Source organism: Bos javanicus, chromosome 15 (assembly GCF_032452875.1).
Source record: "Bos javanicus breed banteng chromosome 15, ARS-OSU_banteng_1.0, whole genome shotgun sequence".
Classification (NCBI taxonomy): domain Eukaryota; kingdom Metazoa; phylum Chordata; class Mammalia; order Artiodactyla; family Bovidae; genus Bos; species Bos javanicus.
Window position 1 is genome coordinate 18189762 of NC_083882.1, and position 12654 is coordinate 18202415.

Genomic DNA, 12654 nt, shown 5'->3' on the forward strand with positions numbered 1-12654 from the left:
ATACCACTGTATCATGATTGGTCAACAGAAAAATAATAGAACTCTATATCACCAAAAACTAGGAACTAATAGAAAAACCTGTAATCATTTTTTGAAATCCAGATGCATATAAGAATTATCTTGGTTTTTTCTTGAAGAATACAAATGTTCAGGTATTGCTTTTTTTCTCCAGAGCTCCAGGTATGTTTCTATTGAGCAGCCATGTTTAAAAACAAATGGACTATATGATGATCCTTTATTTTTATCTAGTTTGTTTTACTTTTGTCATTTCATATTCAGTGCTCCCATTTCATTTACTTATGTTTCCCAATTTCTCTATCTCTTCTTCTTTTTTTTTTTCTTAAGTGCTTTCTCAAGCCTTTATCAAGCAAAGTAGAAAAGTTTTTGTATACATATAAATAGTATGTATTATATATATTTTAGAAAACATGAATCTTTACCTAATTAAAAACTGTATGATATTTTGATTTCACCTGTTTGACTTAGTGTGACTAGAATGCTTGATTTCTAATTTTAAAAATTAGATATGCAATAAGCAGCAAAAATTTACTGTATAGCACAGGAACCTATAGTCAATATCTTATAATATTCTACTGTGGAAAATAATCTGAAAAATAATATATGTGTATGTGTATAACTGAATCACCTTCCTGTGGGCCTGAAACATTGTAAGTTAACTATGAGTTCAGTTCAGTTCAGTTGCTCAGTCATGTCAGATTCTTTGTCACTCCATGGACTGCAGCACACCAGGCCTCCCTGTCCTTCACCATCTCCCAGAGCTTGCTCAAACTCATGTCCATTGAGCTGGTGATGCCATCCAACCACCTCATCCTCTGCCATCCCCTCCTCCTCCTGCCTTCAATCTTTCCCAGCATCAGGATCTTTTCTAATGAATCATCTCTTTACATCAGGTGGCCAAAGTACTGGAGGTTCAGCTTCAGCATCAGTCAACCCAATGAATATTCAGAACTGATTTCCTTTAGGATTGACTGGTTTGATCGCTTTGCAGTGCAAAGGACTCTCAAGAGTATTCTCCAACACCATATTTCAAAAGCATCAATTGTTCAGTGCTCAGCCTTCTTGATGATCCACTCTCACATCCAAACATGACTACTGGAAAAACCATGGCTTTGACCATACAGAAGTCTGTTGCAAAGTAATGTCTCTGCTTTTTAATATGCTGTCTAGATTGGTTATAGCTTTTCTTCCAAGGCGCAAGCAACTTTTAATTTCATGGCTGCAGTCACCATCTGCAGTAATTTTGGAGCCCAAGAAAATAAAGTCTGTCACTGTTTCCGTTGTTTCCCCATCTATTTGCCATGCAGTGATGGGACCAGATGCCATGATCTTTGTTTTTTGTATGTTGAGTTTTAAGTCAGCTTTTTCACTTTTCTCTTTCACTTTCATGAAGAGGCTCTTTAGTTCCTCTTTGCTTTATGCCATAAGGGTGGTGTCATCTGTATATAGAGGTTACTGATATTTCTCCTGGCAATCTTGATTCCAGCTTGTGCTTCATCCAGCCTGGCATTTCACATAAAGTACTCTGCATATAAGTTAAATAAGCAGGGTGACAATATACAGCTTTGCTGTACTCCTTTCCCAATTTGGAATTAGTCCATTGTTTCATGTTCAGTTCTAACTGTTGCTTCTTGACCTGCATACAGATTTCTCAGGAGGTAAGTAAGGTGGTCTGGTATTCCCATCTCTTGAAGAATTTTTCACAATTTGTTGTGATCCACACAAAAGATTTAGCATAGTCAATGAAGAAGTAGTAGATGTTTTTCTGTATTCTCCTGCTTTTCCTATGATCCAACGGATGTTGGCAATTTGATCTCTGGTTCCTCAACCTTTTTCTAAATCCAGCTTGAATATCTGGAAGTTCTCAGTTCATGTACTGTTAAAGCCTGGCTTGGAGAATTTTGAGCATTTCTTTGCTAGCATGTAAAATGAGTGTAATAGTGCATAGTTTGAGTATTCTTTGGCATTGCCTTTCTTTGGGATTGGAATGAAAACTGACCTTTTCCAGTTCAGTGGCCACTGCTGAGTTTTCCAAATTTGTTGGCATATTGATTGCAGCACTTTCACAGCATCATCTTTCAGGATTTGAAATAGCTCAACTGGAATTCCATCACTTCCACTAGCTTTGTTCATAGTGATGCTTCCTAAGGCCCACTTGACTTCACACTCCAGGACAACTGGCTCTAGGTGAGTGATCACACCATCGTGATTACCTGGGTCATTAAATATTTTTTGTATGGTTCTTCTGTGTATTCTTGCCACCTCTTCTTAATATCTTCTTCTTCTAAGTCCATGCCATTTATGTCCTTTGTTGTGCACATCTTTGCATGAAATGTTCCCTTGGAATCTCCAATTTTCTTGAAGAGATCTCTAGTCTTTCCCATTCTATTGTTTTCCCTCCATTTCTTTGCATTGGTCAGTTAAGAAGGCTTTCTTACCTCTTCTTGTTATTCTTTGGAATTACATTCAGATGGGTATATCTTTCTTTTTCTTCTCTGCCTTCTCTTCTTTTCTCAGCTATTTGTAAGGCCTCCTCAGACAACCATTTTGCCCTTTTACATTTCCTTTTCTTGGGGATGATTTTGATCACTGCTTCCTTTACAATGTTACTAACTTGTCCATAGTTCTTCAGGCATTCTGTCATCAGATCTAATCCCTTGAATTTATTTGTCACTTCTACTGTGTAATTATAAGGGATATGATTTAGGTTCTACCTGAATGGTCACATGGTTTTCCCTACTTTCTTTAATTTAAGTCTGAATTTCTCCTTTGGGTAGGTTTAAAAGCCCATTTCAGTTCAGTTGCTCAGTCGTGTTTGATTGTGACCCCATGGACTTCAGCATGCCAGGCTTCCCTCTCCTTCACCATCTCCTGGAGCTTGCTCAAACTCATGTTCACTGAGTCGGTGATGCCATCCTACCATCTCATTCTCTGTCATCCCTTTCTCCTCCTGCCTTCAGTCTTTCTCAGCATCAGGGTCTTTTCCAATGAGTCAGTTCTTCGCATCAGGTGGCCAAAGTATTGGAGTTTCAGCTTCAGCATCAGTCCTTCCAATGAATAATCAGGACTGATTTCCTTTAGGATTTACTAGTTTGATCTCCTTGCAGTCTAAGGAACTCTCAAGAGTCTTCTCTAACACCACAGTTCAAAAGCATCCATAAACTTTTACGATGGCATAGCTCTAAGGAAATTCCACTTTCTCCTTATAAAGTATGAACAAGCCTTCTTTGTAATCCATTTTAATACCTAATAGCCCTTAATTCTGAAGAAATTTTCCTTCCACTTCCTTAAGTAGAGAGAGATTATAGTTATTTATTAGATTTGCACAAATGCAACACACTCACCTACATACAAACTCACACACCTTGTAAATACTAGATGTACCCCTCTAAGCTTCTTTCCTAGAATTGAAATGAAACAGTTACATTAGGTTACTCTATCATTCCTTTCAACTGACAATACCTACTTAGTAAACTTTCCCTTCTCTTTTTGCAGTGTATTTTTTAGGCTTTGAAACAATACTGTTGCAGGAATAAACATTGGGACTTCTTTCTTTAGAGAGGATAGTGGACATACCTGCACTCAGTGCAGATCTGATCCTCAAGCACTTTGACAACAAGGAGCAGTGAATATCCTAATCACAGTTTATTACCATATCAAAGCAAAATGTTTAAAGAAAAGTGGTGAATCTTCTGAAATACACAGTCTTGGTAAACAGCAAATTGTGATCAAAGAAATCTTTCATATCTATCTATATTTAATAATATTCAAATATTAAACATATTTAACATATATTTTTGAAATTACTGAAGAAAAAAATTTATTTTTCCTATTCTTAGTTTCTGAATCTAGTGAGTGATGTTTCTACATTTTTTGATCTTCAAAGGTTTTATTTTTTTTCTTGTGGGTCAGAAAAAATGTTTCTTACTCTCTTCAGTTTAGTAATAGTAATGTAGTGTCTGATATATTGCTAGTAAATAATTAAGTACCAAACACATACATTTCAGGAGTTTTGAAAAAGTGTGATAAAATTATGAAAGATATCTGCCTAAATAAATGAAATGAGATAACTGTAAGGGATGTTGTAAAAAAAAAGGGTAATAATGTGAAATTATTATAAACGTTGGTCAATCACCTGAAATGCTTAATGAAACATATAAATCATTGCTTTGTGTTATTTCCCACTTAGTTTCAGAAAGGCAAAGTGGTGTGGCAGACTGAAAATCAGGAAGGCAGTGCCTGGGGACTAAAAAGCCATTTCCATCATTCTCTCCAGATTGGAAACAGGACAGAAAAGCTTCTTATCACCTATCAAATGGTTCTATCTTCCATAAGTTTATGATTTTAAATAAAACACAGATAGTACAAGCATATTAATAACTATGTGACACTTTGAAAGAAGCTTCGCTTACAGAAGAAATCTCCAGAACACTTCATTAATGTAAAATTGATCAGGACTAAATTAGAAATAAGCAATCCTACCCTCATAAAATATTGAAAAGCAGAGACATTACTTTGCCAACAAAGGTCCGCCTAGTCAAGGCTATGGTTTTTTCAGTGGTCATGTATGGATGTGAGAGTTGGACTGTGAAGAAAGCTGAGTGCCGAAGAATTGATGCTTTTGAACTGTGGTGTTAGAGAAGACTCTTGAGAGTCCCTTGGGCTTCGAGGAGATCCAACCAATCCATTCTGAAGGGGATCAGCCCTGGGATTTCTTTGGAAGGAATGATGCTAAAGCTGAAACTCCAGTACTTTGGCCACCTCATGAGTAGAGTTGACTCATTGGAAAAGACTCTGATGCTGGGAGGGATTGGGGGCAGGAGGAGAAGGAGACAACACAGGATGAGATGGCTGGATGGCATCACTGACTCGATGGATGTGAGTCTGGGTGAACTCCAGGAGTTGGTGACGGATAGGGAGGCCTGGCGTGCTGCGATTCATGGGGTTGCAAAGAGTCGGACATGACTGAGCGACTGAACTGAACTGAACCCTCATAAAAGAGAAAACAATGCTATGCTATGCTATGCTATGCTAAGTCGCTTCAGTCGTGTCCGACTCTGTGCGACCCCATAGACAGCAGCCCACCAGGCTCCCCTGTCCTTGGGATTCTCCAGGCAAGAACACTGGAGTGGGTTGCCATTTCCTTCTCCAATGCGTGAAAGTGAAAGTGAAGTCGCTCAGTTGTGTCGGACTCTCAGCGACCCCATGGACTACAGCCTACCAGGCTCCTCCGTCCATGGGATTTTCCAAGCAAGAGTACTGGAGTGGGGTGCCATTGCCTTCTCCAAAAAGAGAAAACAAGAAGAGTGTCATTTCAAATGGCTTCAAATAGAAGGAATGTGAATTTTAATTTGCCCTGGAAGCTAATATAATGGAACAGAAATGAAGTCAGCTTGAGCTTTTTTGTTCTATAAATTCACACTTCTTTATGAAAGATAGCAAATTGAATAAGAATGCAGTGACTAAAGGAGACAAAAGAGGTTGGCAGTATCAAAACTTTATATCATTAGACTTGGAAATTTTGAAAACTTTTGATTGGGAAAGAAAGCATTTTTTAAAAAATTCACTTACTTAGGGGGACTGTGCCTGTCCCTGAGCTTGAGATCTTCATATCTCTTATTTATTTCCTCCAAGAACTTGTGAGAAAGGTATTTGTCATCCTATATTACAGATCAGGAAGCCAAAGGCTATCATGAAGAAGTTCAGTAACTTCACCAAGATCTCATATATATGAGTAACATAACCAAAATTTGCACACAGCTTGACTATTTCTTCCTTCAAAGTCCATATTGAATCCAATTTGTCACACTGTGTAAAGTTGATATATAGATTCCCCTTCATGGATCACAGCACTGTCATGGTGAAGAGGCTTGTATAACTCAGTGAAGCTATGAAGCTATGCCATGCAGGGCCACTAAGACAGATGGGTCACAGTGAAGAATCTGATAAAATGTGGTCCACTGGAGAGGGAAATGGCAACCCACTCCAGTATTCTTGCCTGGAGAACACTATAGACAGTATGAAAAGGCTAAAAGATATAACACCAGAAGATGAGCCTCCCAGGTAAGAAGCTGTCCAATATGGGTAAGAAGCTTCCCAGTACTAGAGAAGAGCAGATGGCAATTACTAGTAGCTTTAGTAAGAATGAAATAGCTGGGTCAAAGCAGAAATGACACTCAGTTGTGGATGTGTCTAGTGGTGAAAGTAAAGTCTGATGCTGTAAAGAATATTGCATACGAACCTGGAATGTTAGATTCATGAATCAAGGTAAATTGGATGTGGTCAAACAGGAGACAGCAAGAGTGAACATCGACATCTTAGGAATTGGTGAACTAAAAAGGACAGGAATGAAAGTGAAAGAAAATGATGAGGGGCTTCCCTAGGGGGTGGCTGCAATGGGGGAGACTGGGGTTCAGTCTCTGGGTCAGGAAGATCGCCTGGAAAAAGGAATGGCTACCCACTCACTCCAGTATTCTTTCCTAGAGAATTCCATGGACACAGGACCCTGGCAGGCTACAGAATGGGAGAATTTAATTCAGATGACCATGATATCTACTACTTTGGGTGAGAATCCTTTAGAAAAAATGGAGTAGCCCTCATAGTCAACAAAAAAGTCCAAAAGGCAGTACTTGGTACCTGGATGCAATCTCAAAAATGACAGAATAATCTCAGTTCAGTTCCAAGGCAAAGCATTCAATATCACAGTAACCCAAGTCTATGTCCCAACCACTGACACGGAAGAAGCTGAAGCTGACCAGTTATGAAGACCTACAAACCCTTCTAGAATTAACATCAAAAAAGATATCCTTTTCATCTTAGGGGATTGGAATGCATAAGTAGGAAGTCAAGACTTACCTGGAGTAACACGCAAGTTCGGCCTTGGAGTACAAAATGAAGCAGGGCAAAGGCTAACAGAATTTTGTCAAGAGAACACACTGGTCATAGCAAAAGCTCTTTTCCAACAACTCAACAGATGACTCCACATATGAACATAACCCAGATGGTCAATAACAAAATCAGATTGTTTATATTCTTTGCAGCCAAAGATGGAGACACTCTATACAGTCAGCAAAAACAAAACCTGTTGCAAGATCTGTGGCTCAGATCAGCAAAATTCAGGCTCAAATTGAAGAAAATAGGGAAAACCACTAGACCATTCAAGTATGACCTAAATCAAATCCCTTTTGATTATATGGTGGATGACAAATATAGTCAAGTGTTTAGATCCGGTAGACAGAATGCCTGAAGAACTAAGGATGGTGGTTCCTAACATTGTATAGTAGGCACTGACTAAAACCATCCCAAAGAAAAAGAAATGCAAACAGGCGAAGTGGTTGTCTGAGGAGGCTTTACAAAGAGCTGAGGAAAGAAGAGAAAAGAAGGGCAAGGGAGAAAGGGGAAGATATACCCAACTGAATAGAGTTCCAGAGAACAGCAAAGAGAGATAAGAAGGCGTTCTTATATGAACAATGCAAAGAAATAGGGGAAAACAATAAAATGGGAAAGACTAGAGTTCTCTTCAAGAAAATTGGTGATATCAAGGGAACAATTCATGCAAGGATGGGCACGAGAAAGGACATAAACAGCAAGTAGACCTAACAGAAGTAGAAGAGATTAAGAAGAGGTAGCAAAAATACACAGAAGAACTATACAAGAAAGGTCTTAATAACCCAAATAACCAATGGTGTGGTCACTCCCCTAGAGCCAGACATTCTGGAGTGTGAAGTCAAGTGGGCCTTAGAAAGCATTGCTACAAACAAAGTTAGTGGAGGTGACAGAATTCCAGCTGAACTATTTAAAATATTAAAAGATGATGCTGTTAAAGTGCTGCACTCAATATATCAGCAAATTTGGAAAGCTCAGCAGTGGCCACAGGACTGGAAAAGGTCATCTTTCATTCCAATTCCACAGAAGGGCAATGCCAAAGAATATTCAAACTAATGTACAATTGTACTCTTTTCACATGCTAACAAGGTTATGCTCAAAATCCTTCAAGCTAGGCTTTAGCAATATGTGAAGCAAGAAATTCCAGAGGTACAAGCTGGATTTTCAAAGGGCAGAGGAACCAGAGATCAAATTGCCAACATCCATTTTACCATAGAGAAAGCAAGGGAATTCCAGAAAAACACCTACTTCCACTTCATTGACTAATTTAAAGCCTTTGACTATATGGATCACAACAAACTGTGGAGAATTCTTCAAGAGATGGGAATGCCAGACCACCTTACCTGTCTCCTGAGAAATCTGTATGTGGGTCAAGAAGCAACAGTTAGAACCAGAACAATAGACTGGTTCAACAGACTGGTTCAACATTGGGAAAGAAGTACGTCATGGCTGTATACTGTCATCCTGCTTATTTAACTTATAAGCAGTTAAATATGACCATATTTAATAGTTAATACTATGACCAGTGTGTTCTCTTGACAAAATTCTGTTAGCCTTTGCCCTGCTTCATTTTGTACTCCAAAGCCGAACTTGTCTGTTACTCCAGGTAAGTCTTGACTTCTTACTTATGCATTCCAATCCCCTAAGATGAAAAGGATATCTTTTTTGATGTTAATTCAAGAAGGTTTTGCAGAGTACATCATGCAAAATGTCATGCTGGATGAATCACAAGCTGGAATCAAGATTGCCTGGAGAAGTATCAATAACCTCAGATATGCAGATGATACCACTGTAATGGCAGAAAGTGAAAAGGAACTAAAGAGCTTCTCGATGAAGGTAAAAGAGGAGAGTGAAAAAGCTGGCTTGAAACTCAACATTTAAAAAACTAAGATCATAGATCAGGTCCCATCACTTCATGGCAAATATAAGGGGGAAAAGCAGAAACAGAGACAGATTTTACTTTCCTGGGCTCCAAAATCACTGGGGACAGTGACTACAGCCATAAAATTTAAAGATGCTTGCTCCTTCAAAGAAAAGCTATGACAAACCTAGACAGCATATTAAAAAGCAGAGACGTCACTTTGCCAACAAAGGTCCGTATAGTCAAAACTATGGTTTTTCCAGTAGTCATGTATGTGTGTGAGAGCTGGACCATAAAGAATGCTGAGCATCAAAGAACTGATGCTTTTGAATTGTTCTGGAGAAGATTCTCGAGAGTCCCTTGGACTGCAAGGAGATTAAATCAGTCAATCCTAAAGGAAATCAACCCTGAATATTTAATGGAAGGACTGATGCTGACGCTGAAGCTCCAATACTTTGTTTTTGTTTCAATGTTCCAATACTTTGGCCACCCAATGTGAGAAGCCAGCTCATTGGAAAAGACCTTGATGCTGGGAAATATTGACGGCAAAAGAAGGGGGCAACAGAGGATGAGATGGTTAGATAGCATCACTGACTCAATGGATATGAATTTGAGCATATTCTGGCAGATAGTGGAGGACAGAGGAGCCTGGCGTGCTGCAGTTCATGGTGTCACAAAGAGTTGGACATGACTTAGTGACTGAGTAAGAACAACAAGGTTCTCAAAATTCATAGTTGGAAAAATAACCTCTGTCATTCCTGTTACAATGGAGTCTTCATCTCCCTTTTTGTTTAGGAATTTTATTAATGCTCTCTACGCAACAAAAGGGCTGACTCCACTTGGCCGAGGGAACAGTCCTGAAGGCCAACTTGGTACAACTTGAGGCTAAATGGAAATCCTCCCAAATGTATGAGTGCCTGCTAATTGGGAATATTCTACAGGAACCTATTGAAAACAGTGATCTTATTAACAATACCAGTGATTTGATAAAAAGGAAAGACCATGAATGAGGTATTGAAAGCGTAGGGAATCTGGACATGACTTTGACATTTATCCACTGTGGAACCACAGGAAAAATATTTATTTTCACTAAGCTTGTTTCTTACAGGAATTGTGAAGAGAATAATACCAGTCCTTCCTATCCTAGTGACTCAGACAGTAAAGAATTTGTCTGCAATGAAGGAGACCTGGGTTCAAACCCTCGGCCGGGAAGATCCCCTGAAGAAGGGAATGGCTACCCACTCTATAACGTTGCCTGGAGAATTCCATGGACAGAGGAGCCTGGTGGGCTACAGTCCATGGGGTCACAAAGAGTCGGACACGACTGAGTGACTAACACTCTTACTAACTCACAAGATGATTAAGGAGAGCATATGAAACAGGGCACAACTCAAAACACTGAAGTGCTACATAACTAGGAGGAAAGATAATTTTACAGAGGTATTACTGATGAAGGCAGAGGACAACTGAGTAGAAAAGAGTCCTGGTATCTTCTATCTAGACATAATCCAAACACCCTCTCTCCATCTTTTCTTTCTTTCCTTCTACAATAATTACTGAGCAACTCTGCCAGGCACTGTGTTAGATGCTGGGAATATAACAATGTCAACAGGTTTTGCCTACATTCATAATAGAAGGAAATACTCAATTTAAGTCAGAGGTTACTGAAAATAAAGATATAGATTGGTTTCTTCCTCATCCCAAATCACAGACCCCCAAATTTCTGTCTGTGAACTCCTGTTTGAAATCCCCCTGTTTTAGACCATTCAAGTTCACGTTTGCTATCTAGGTTCCTGGAGATATGCGGCATAATAATAGTACTCAGATAAGTGTAACATTGTTAAATAAGAGTGCTAATTATTAAGGGAATCTTGGTAAGTCATGTAAGATTACAGTTTGAGAAAATTTTCCGTATTTTTCATTTAGTTCTTGGAGAAAGAAATTTTTCAGGACTTGAAAGTGAATGATGTTAGCAGAAAATGTAAAGACTGGTTGGGTGAGATTTCAGAAATATAGGGCAGGTTTTTAAACGGAAGCCAGGAATCATATCCTGAAAGGAGAACCTAAAGGAATAAAAGTGAGGTTGTTTGAAAAAACTTGGTGAAAGTCTTTAGTTTGTTTCCTTATGACTTTTCTCTTGATTATTAAAACATTATGATCATTTGGGGGTAAAAAAGAAGAGTGAAAAAAAAATGTGTTACTCTCTTGCTGTGACCACCAATAATCCTGATGTATGAGGTACAGCCTCATTTATTTATTATGACTTGGAATAAAACTATATAATTTGTTTCCTGTTGCATCCTTAAACTTGTATGCTGCTGCTGCTAAGTCGCTTCAGTCGTGTCCGACTCTATGCGACCTCATAGATGGCAGCCCACCAGGCTGCCCCGTCCCTGGGATTCTCCAGGCAAGAACACTGGAGCGGGTTGCCATTTCCTTCTCCAATGCATGAAAGTGAAAGTGGAAACTCTTTAAGTATCTTTAATAACAAATGAATTTATCATTTCTTGCCAGAATTTACTACCATAAAATGACTGGGATAATTCTGTTGCAAGAATATTAACATTTAGTAAGGCTCCTTTTTACTGTATTCTCGCAGTTAATAACTGCAGCTATTATGTCAATAACAAGTTGTTTGTATTTAATTTTTGTTTATACCAGTCTTAAAGATACACATTCTGAATAAAAAAAGTTGAATTCATGAAAAAAAAAAGAAAGAAAGTGGAAGTGAAAGTGAAGTCGCTCAGTTGTGTCCGACTCTTAGCCACCCCATGGACTACAGCCTACCAGGCTCCTCTGCCCATGGGATTTTCCAGGCAAGAGTACTGGAGTGGGGTGCCATTGCCTTCTCTGTAAACTTGTATAAGCATTACTAAATAATATTTTAAAACATCAAAAATTTTACTGTGATGTGAAACACACAAAACTGACCATCTTAACCATTTTTAAGTGTACATTTCAGTAGTGTTAAGTGTATTCACATTTTTTGTGCACAAACTAGACCTTTTTCATTTTGGAAAACTTGAAACTCTGTACCATTCAACAACTTCTCATCTCCCTCTTCCATCAGCCCCTGGCAACCACCATTTTCCTTTCTCTTTCTTTGAATTTGACTACTTTAGATACCTTATAGTGGAATTGAAAGTGCTACTTTAAATAGCTGTTAAATATTCCATCACATGAATGTACCATGCTTTGTTTAACAACTATCTTATAGCTGCTCTTTAAAATATTGTAATAAATAATCATAATGGGGAAAGAATATCCTTGCTCATAAGTCTTTGACTACATGCTGATCATTTTCACAGAAGTCTGATTATCAGATTAAAAGGCATGGACATTTTTCATAAATGACTTTTTTTTTTCATTTTTACATATTCATTTCATTTTCATTACATTTCATTTTTACATTTTCTAACTGTTGAGACATATATTTTGCGCGTTAGGTTTGTAAATGTTTAAGATTCTTCATGGAAAATTACTTTCTAGAAAGATTTGACCAATTTGCTCCCACCAGCAGAGGATGAAGGTCATTGTCTAAGAGTATTCATTAACAGCTTCTGAGTATTAGCAGTTAAAAAAAATGCCATTATTTTTAGATTAAAAATGGAATAAAAATATAATTTTATTTGAATTTATGCACGTGTGTTAGCTAAGTCCAACACTTTGTGATCCTATGGACTGTAGCCTTCCAGGCTCCTCTGTCCATGGGATTCTCTGGGCAAGAATACTGGAGTGGGTTCCCATCTCTACTCCAGGCGATTTCCCCACCCAGAGATGGAACCCACTGTCTCTTAAGTCTCCTGCATTGCCAGGTGGGTTCTTTACAAGTAGTGCCATCTGGGAAGCCTATTTGAATTTATAGTTCTTTCATTAAAAGTAAGATTAAC

General features: G+C 38.4%; 1 protein-coding gene across 2 annotated transcripts in view; it reads right to left on the reverse strand.

The window, feature by feature from the left end:
• POGLUT3 (protein O-glucosyltransferase 3) overlaps positions 1–12654 on the reverse strand; it is a 32628-nt gene that overhangs the window by 18655 nt on the left and 1319 nt on the right. The window lies entirely within an intron of this gene.